Below are 8,941 nucleotides of genomic sequence, written 5' to 3'. Positions count from 1 at the left end.
TCTTGTTACGATGATTTTCTACTTCACTCTGAAATTCCTTGAACTTTTCAAATATTTCAAACTTATGTTTCATCAAGTAGATATACCCATATCTTCTCAAATCATCTGTGAAGATTAGAAAATAACGATACCCGCCGCGAGCCTCAACACTCATCGGATTGCATACATCAATATGTATTATTTCCAATAAGTCAGTTGCTTTCTCCATTGTTCCGGAGAACGGAGTTTTAGTCATCTTGCCCATGAGGCATGGTTCGCAAGCATCAAATGATTCATAATCAAGTGATTCCAGAAGCCCATCAGCATGGAGTTTCTTCATGCGCTTTACACCAATATGACAAAAACAGTAGTGCCACATATAAGTTGCACTATCATTATTAACTTTGCATCTTTTGGCTTCAATATTATGAATATGTGTATCACTACGATCAAGATTCAATAAACCATTCACCTTGGGTGTATGACCTCAGAAGGTTTTATTCATGTAAACAGAATTACAATTATTCTTTGTCTTAAATGAATAACCGTATTGCAATAAACATGATCCAATCATATTATGCTCAACGCAAACACCAAATAACATTTATTTTAGGTTCAACACTAATCCTGAAGGTAAAGGGAGTGTGCGATGGTGATCTTATCAACCTTGGAATCACTTCCAACTCACATCATTACTTCGCCCTTAACTAGTCTCTGTTTATTTTGCAACTCCCATTTCGAGTTACTACTCTTAGCAACTGAACCAGTATCAAATACTGAGGGGTTGCTATAAACACTAGTAAAGTACACATCGATGACATGTATATAAAATGTACCTTTGTTCACTTTGTCATCCTTCTTATCTGCCAAGTATCTAGGGCAGTTCCACTTCCAGTGACCATTTCCTTTGCAGTAGAAGCACTCAGTTTCAGGCTTGGGTTTAGCTTTGGGCTTCTTTCTGGGAGTGGCAACTTGCTTGCCATTCTTCTTGAAGTTCCCTTTCTTTCCCTTGCCCTTTTACTTGAAACTAGTGGTCTTGTCAACCATCAACACTTGATGCTTTTCTTGATTTCTACCTTCGCTGATTTCAGCATCGCGAAGAGCTCGGGAATCATTTTCGTCATCCCTTACATATTATAGTTCATCATGAAGTTCTAGTAACTTGGCGATAGTGACTAGAGAACTCTGTCAATCACTATCTTATCTGGAAGATTAACTCCCACTTGATTCAAGCGACTATAGTACTCAGACATTCTGAGCACATGCTCACTGGTTGAGTTATTCTCCTCCATCTTGTAGGCAAAACACTTTGTCAGAGGTCTCATACCTCTCGACTTGGGCATGAGTCTGAAATACAAATTTCAGCTCTTGGAACATCTTATATGCTCTCTGGCGTTCAAAACGTTTTTGAAGTCCCGGTTCTAAGCCGTAAAGCACGGTGCACTAAAATATCAAGTAGTCATCATACCGAGCTTTGCCAAATGTTCATAACGTCTGCATCTGCTCCTGCAATAGGTCCGTCACCTAGCGGTGCATCAAGGACATAATTCTTTTGTGCAGCAATGAGGATAATCCTCAGATCACGGACCCAGTCCACATCATTGCTACTATCATCTTTCAACATAGTTTTTCTCCATGAACATATCAAAAAAATGGGGAGCTACATCGCGAGCTATTGATTTACAACATAGTTATGCAAATACTATCAGGACTAAGTTCATGGTAAATTAAAGTTCAATTAATCATATTACTTAAGAACTCCCACTTAGATAGACATCCCTCTAGTCATCTAAATGATCACGTGATCCAAATCAACTAAACCATGTCCGATCATCACGTGAGATGGAGTAGTTTTCAATGGTGAACATCACTATGTTGATCATATCTACTATATGATTCGCGCTTTCGGTCTCCAGTGTTCCGAGGCCATATCTGCATATGCTAGGCTCGTCAAGTTTAACCCGAGTATTCCGCGTGTGCAAAACTGGCTTGCACCTGTTGTATGTGAACGTAGAGCTTATCACACCCGATCATCACGTGGTGTCTCGGCATGATGAACTGTCGCAATAGTGCATACTCAGGGAGAACACTTATACCTTGAAATTTAGTGAGAGATCATCTTATAATGCTACCGCCGAACTAAGCAAAATAAGATACATAAAGGATAAACATCACATGAAATCAAAATATGTGACATGATATGGCCATCATCATCTTGTGCCTTTGATCTTCATCTCCAAAACACCGTCATGATCTCTATCATCACCGGCATGACACCATGATCTCCATCATCTTGATGTCGTCACATGGTCGTCTCACCAACTATTGCTATCGCATAGCGATAAAGTAAAGCAATTATATGGCGCTTGCATCTTATGCAATGAAGAGACAACCATAAGGCTCCTGCCAGTTGCCGATAACTTTAACAAAACATGATCATCCCATACAACAATTTATATCTCATCACATCTTGACCATATCTCATCACAACATGCCCTGCAAAAACAAGTTAGACGTCCTCTACTTTGTTGTCGCAAGTTTTACGTGGCTGCTATGGGCTGAGCAAGAACCGTTCTTACCTACGCATCAAAAACCACAACGCGGTATAGTGATTGCTTTTTGATCTTAAGAAAGAACCCTATTCATTGAATCCGATTCAACTAAAGTTGGAGAAACATACACCCACTATCCACCTGTGTGCGAAGCACGTCGGTAGAACCTAAGCGTACGCGCAATGTCGGTCTGAGCCGCTTCATCCAACAATACCGCTGATATGTCTCCAATGTATCTATAATTTTTTATTGTTCCATGCTATTATATATTCTATTTTGGATGTTAATGGGCTTTATTTTATAGTTTTATATTATTTTTGGGACTAACCTATTAACCCAAGGCCCAGTGCAAATTGCTGTTTTTTTTGCCTATTTCAGTGTTTCGCGGAAAAGGAATATCAAACGGAATCCAAACGGAATGAAACCTTTGGGAGAGTTATTTTAGGAACAAACGTGATCTAGGGGACTTGGGGTGGACGTCAAGAAACAAGCAAGGAGGCCACGAGGCAGGGGGCGCACCTACCCCCCTGGGCGCGCCCTCCACCCTCATGGGCCCCTCATTGCTCCACCGACATACTTCTTCCTCCTATATATATTCATATACCCCAAAAACATCCAGGAGCACCACGAAACCCTATTTCCACCGCCGCAACCTTCTGTACCCAAGAGATCCCATCTTGGGGCCTTTTCGGAGCTCCGCCGGAGGGGGCATCGATCACGGAGGGCCTCTACATCAACTCCATGGCCTCTCCGGTGATGTGTGAGTAGTTTACTTCAGACCTTCGGGTCCATAGCTAGTAGCTAGATGGCTTCTTCTCTCTCTTTGGATCTCAATATAATGTTCTCCTCGATCTTCTTGGAGATCTATTCGATGTAACTCTTTTTGCGGTGTGTTTGTCGAGATCCGATGAATTGCGGGTTTATGATCAAGTCTATCTATGAACAATATTTGAATCTTCTCTGGATTCTTTTATGCATGATTGGTTATCTTTGCAAGTCTCTTCGAATTATCAGTTTGGTTTGGCCTACTAGATTGATCTTTCTTGCAATGGGAGAAGTGCTTAGCTTTGGGTTCAATCTTGCGGTGCTCGATCCCAGTGACAGAAAGGGAAACGACACGTATTGTATTGTTGCCATCGAGGATAAAAATATGGGGTTTATATCATATTGCTTGATTTTATCCCTCTACATCATGTCATCTTACCTAATGCGTTACTCTGTTCTTATGAACTTAATACTCTAGATACTTGCTGGATAGCGGTCGATGTGTGGAGTAATAGTAGTAGATGCAGGCAGGAGTCGTTCTACTTGTCACGGATGTGATGCCTATATTCATGATCATGCCTAGATATTCTCATAACTATGCTCAATTCTATCAATTGCTCGACAGTAATTCGTTCACCCACCGTAATACTTATGCTATCTTGAGAGAAGCCACTAGTAAAATCTATGGCCCCCGGGTCTATTCTCCATCATATAAGTTTCCAATCTATTTTACTTTGCAATTTTTACTTTCAATCTATATCATAAAAATACCAAAAATATTTATCTTATCATTATCATATCTATCAGATCTCACTCTCGTAAGTGACCGTGAAGGGATTGACAACCCCTTTATCGCGTTGGTTGCGAGGTTCTTATTTGTTTGTGTAGGTACGAGGGACTTGCGTGTGGCCACCTACTCGATTGATACATTGGTTCTCAAAAACAGAGGGAAATACTTACGCTACTTTGTTGCATCACCCTTTCCTCTTCAAGGGAAAACCAACGCAGTGCTCAAGAGGTAGCAACCACCAAGTCAAGAATCAACTAGTGACAGCAAGCAATATATATATACCCACGCCCACAACTCCTTTGTGTTCTACTCGTGCATATAACATCTACGCATAGACCTGGCTCGGATGCCACTGTTGGGGAACGCAGTAATTTAAAATTTTCCTATGCACAGGCAAGATCATGGTGATGCATAGCAACGAGAGGGGAGAGTGTTGTCCACGTACCCTCGTAGACCTTAAGCGGAAGCGTTATGACAACGTGGTTGATGTAGTCGTACGTCTTCATGATCGACCGATCTTAGTACCAAAAGTACGGCACCTCCACGATCTGCACACGTTCGGCTCAGTGACGTCCCACGAACTCACGATCCAGCAGAGTGTCGAGGGAGAGCTTCGTCAGCACGACGGCATGATGACGGTGATGATGATGCTACCGGAATAGGGCTTCGCCTAAGCACCGCTACGATATGGCCGAGGTGGATTATGGTGGAGGGGGGCACCGCACACGGCTAAGAGATCAATGATCAACTTGCGTGTCTATGGGGTGCCCCCTGGCCACGTATATAAAGGATGGAGGGAGGAGGAGGCCAGCCCTCATAGGGCGCGCCCAAAGTGTGGAGTCCTGCTACGACTCCCTAGTCCTAGTAGGATTCCACCTCCCACATGGAATAGGAAAAAGGGAAGGGAGAAGGAGAAGGAAGGAAGGGGGCGCCCCCTTTCCCTAGTCCAATTCGGACCAGTCCATGGGGAAGGGGCGCGGCCACCCTTGAGGCCTTTCTCTCCTTTCTCATATGGCCCATTAAGGCCCAATACGAATTCCCATAACTCTTCGGTACTCCGAAAAATACCCGAATCACTCGGAACCTTTCCGATGTCCGAATATAGCCTTCCAATATATCGATCTTTACGTCTCGACCATTTCGAGACTCCTCGTCATGTCCCTGATCTCATCCGGGACTCCGAAGAAACTTCGGTCATCAAATCACATAAGTCATAATACAAATCGTCATAGAACGTTAAGCGTGCGGACCCTACGGGTTTGAGAACTATGTAGACATGACCGAGACTCATCTCTAGTCAATAACCAATAGCGGAACTTGGATGCTCATATTGGTTCCTACGTATTCTACGAAGATCTTTATCGGTCAAACCGCATAATAACATACGTTGTTCCCTTTGTCATCGGCATGTTACTTGCCCGAGATTCAATCGTCGGTATCCTCATACCTAGTTCAATCTCGTTACCGGCAAGTCTCTTTACTTGTTTCGTAATGCATCATCCCGCAACTAACTCATTAGTCACAATGCTTGCAAGGATTATAGTGATGTGCATTACTGAGAGGGCCCAGAGATACCTCTCCGATACACAGAGTGACAAATCCTAATCTTGATCTATGCCAACTCAACAAACACCATCGGAGACACTTGTAGAGCATCTTTATAATCACCCAGTTACGTTGTGACGTTTGATAGCACACAAGGTGTTCCTCCGGTATTCGGGAGTTGCATAATCTCATAGTCCGAGGAACATGTATAAGTCATGAAGAAAGCAGTAGCAATGAAACTGTAACGATCATTGTGCTAAGCTAACGGATGGGTCAAGTCAATCACATCATTCTCTAACGATGTGACCCCGCTTATCAAATGACAACTCTTTGTCCATGGCTAGGAAACTTAACCATCTTTGATTGACGAGCTAGTCAAGTAGAGGTATACTAGTGACACTCTATTTGTCTATGTATTCACACATGTACTAAGTTTCCGGTTAATACAATTGTAGCATCAATAATAAACATTTATCATGATATAAGGAAATATAAATAACAACTTTATTATTGCCTCTAGGGCATATTTCCTTCAGATGGGGGATGCTAGATCCACTCGAAACAAAGCGAATCCATGGATCAAAATCAACAAAACATCATCAAACCAACAAATCACAAAAAAATGGGGCTATTTTTAGTGGGGATTTTCGGATTTAGGACGAAATCAACAAAACAAGGCTAGAAAAACAAGGGGTAGGGGCTCCAAATTTGTGATCAACCTTGCTCTGATCCCAGATGATGTAGGGTAGAACCTTAGATGCCCGATCTTTCACGATTGAAGGGGATCCCGCGAAGAACATGATGAGCATGAGGGAAAACACGAGAGGAACACTCAAGAACAAGTCCAATCACACATCCACTAGGCAATCAAACACACAAGATCACAAGGTACATGAAAAACAAAGGGAAAGATATAAGGTAGAGTTCATCCCAAATCCAAAGGAGATGGGGGCTTGATGATCTAGATAGATCCTTCCCCGAGGGTGTCTTGATATCCCTCGGGATCTTCTCCTAGATGGATGTCTTGGCCTCCAATGGAGTAGTCTCTCTCTCTCTCTCAAGAGGAGAAGGTAGGAGCAAAGCTCACATACAAATGAGCTATCACTTTGCTAACCCTAAAAATGAGGAGGAGGAGGTCTATTTATAGTCTAAGGGGTGAAGGGGTAAGTTAGGTGGGCGAATGGGTACATGGGCCTCGGCCGGGAGACATGCACGCACGCAAGGCCGGATGATCCAGATGGGGGTCCGGATGATCCGGGCATCGTTCGGATGATCCATATTTGCTGAGGGAATTCTGCAAGCTTCGGGTGACGTGGTTGTGGGATTACCCGGATGATCCGAAGGGGGACCTGGATGATCCGGCTAAGCCCGGATGATCCGGACAGAGATCCGGACATCCGGACTGACTCCAGCAGCCGCTCCGTCTTCTTATCTTTTCTTCCTTCTTCTCTTCCACGCTTCCCTCATGGATGGTGTATCATTCCTTGGCACTTGCACTCCTCCTTGACATCCGTGAAGCTTCGATAATACCTATGCATGCACACGGGAGGAGAGTCAAGTAGTATACCATCCTCGAAGGGGTCAAGTGAACACATGTAACAGAGATGATTCACCTTTGTGTATGTGAAGTAGATGTCACACGTGTCACTTGCCAAATGGACTCTTGACAGCCGCGCATCGCTCCACGAAGGGAGCGCGGGGGCCAGCGCCGAAGGGGCCGAAGCCGGAGGAACCTGAAAAAAAAGGGAACACCATCTCGACAAAGTACACATGCCTCGAGGTGTAGACATGATGAGTGACAGGATCATAGCATCTGTAACCTTTGGTGTTAGGAGGGTAGCCAAGAAAGACGCATGGGACAGACCATGGTGCGAGCTTGTGTGGCGTGTGGACGCGGTGCTAGGATAATAGAGACACCCGAAGATGCGGAGACCATCATAGGAAGGTGGTGTGCCGAAGAGAAGGTGGTGAGGGGCGTATTTCCACCAAGGGCGACACGGCGAATGTTAACTATGAGTGTGGCCATAGCAAGGGCATTAGGCCAAAACCGAGCAGGCACGTTAGAGTGAAAGAGTAATGTGCGAATGCAGTCATTAAGAGTGCGGAGAATGCGCTTGGCATGGCCGTTTGAAAGCACAAGTGCTCCCTGGGTGATTTTGGTAATTAATGTCAACATATCTCTTGTTGGACTAATACTTCTACCTATTATGTTTCAAATAAGTTCAACAATGGAGTGGCATGGACTAGAGGATGTGGAACCCCTTCAAAATGCTAAGGACAAAGGATTGGCTCAAGCTCAAAGCTCATGACTCCATTCTTTCCATTTTAGTGATCCAAGATCACATTGAGTCCATAGGAAAGCCAATACTATTAAGAGGGGATGAGGTGTTGCCTAATGGCTTGCTTGCTCAAAGTGCTTAGTGATATGCTCCAAAAGCCCTCAACCACTTTCTCATATCCACATATGTCCCAAACCAAAAGTCAAACTCGGCCCCACCGAAACTTTCTATCCGGCGCCACCGAGTTCAATTGACATAGCCACTGCCAGAAACCCTAATCAATTCGGTCTCACCAATGGGATCTCAGTCTCACCGAGATGGGCTTGCAAACTCTCTGTTGCCTATTGTAATAATTTCGGTCCCACCGAGACACGCAATCGGTCCCACCGAGTTTGCTTGGCCAACTCTCTGTTTTGCTTATTACCCAAATCGGTCCCACCGAGTTCGTGTAATCGGTCAAACCGAGATAAGGCTTTACCCTAACCCTAGCACATCGGTCCCACCAAGTCGATTATATCGGTCCGACCGAAAACCCTAACGGTCACATTTTGAACTAAATCAGTCTGACCGAGTTGTATGATTCGGTCCCACCGAGTTTGGTGATTTGTGTGTAACGGTTAGATTTTGTGTGGAGGCTATTTATACCCCTTCACCCACTCTTCATTTATGGTGAGAGCCATCAAAACATGCCTACACTTCCAACATACATTTTCTGAGAGAGAACCACCTACACTTGTGTTGAGGTCAAGATATTCCACTCCAACCACATAAATCTTGATCTCTAGCCTTCCCCAAGTTGCTTTCCACTCAAATCATCTTTCCACTAAATCCAAATATTGTGAGAGAGTTGAGTGTTGGGGAGACTATCATTTGAAGCACAAGAGCAAGGAGTTCATCATCAACACACCATTTGTTACCTCTTGGAGAGTGGTGTCTCCTAGATTGGTTAGGTGTCTCTTGGGAGCCTCCGTCAAGATTGTGGAGTTGAACCAAGGAGTTTGTAAGGGCAAGGAGATTGCCTACTTCGTGAA

This window comes from Triticum urartu, chromosome 2A (genome assembly GCF_056163025.1).
Source record: "Triticum urartu cultivar PI428250 chromosome 2A, HENAU_Tu73, whole genome shotgun sequence".
Taxonomy (NCBI): domain Eukaryota; kingdom Viridiplantae; phylum Streptophyta; class Magnoliopsida; order Poales; family Poaceae; genus Triticum; species Triticum urartu.
Note: the sequence above shows the minus strand (reverse complement) of the source record.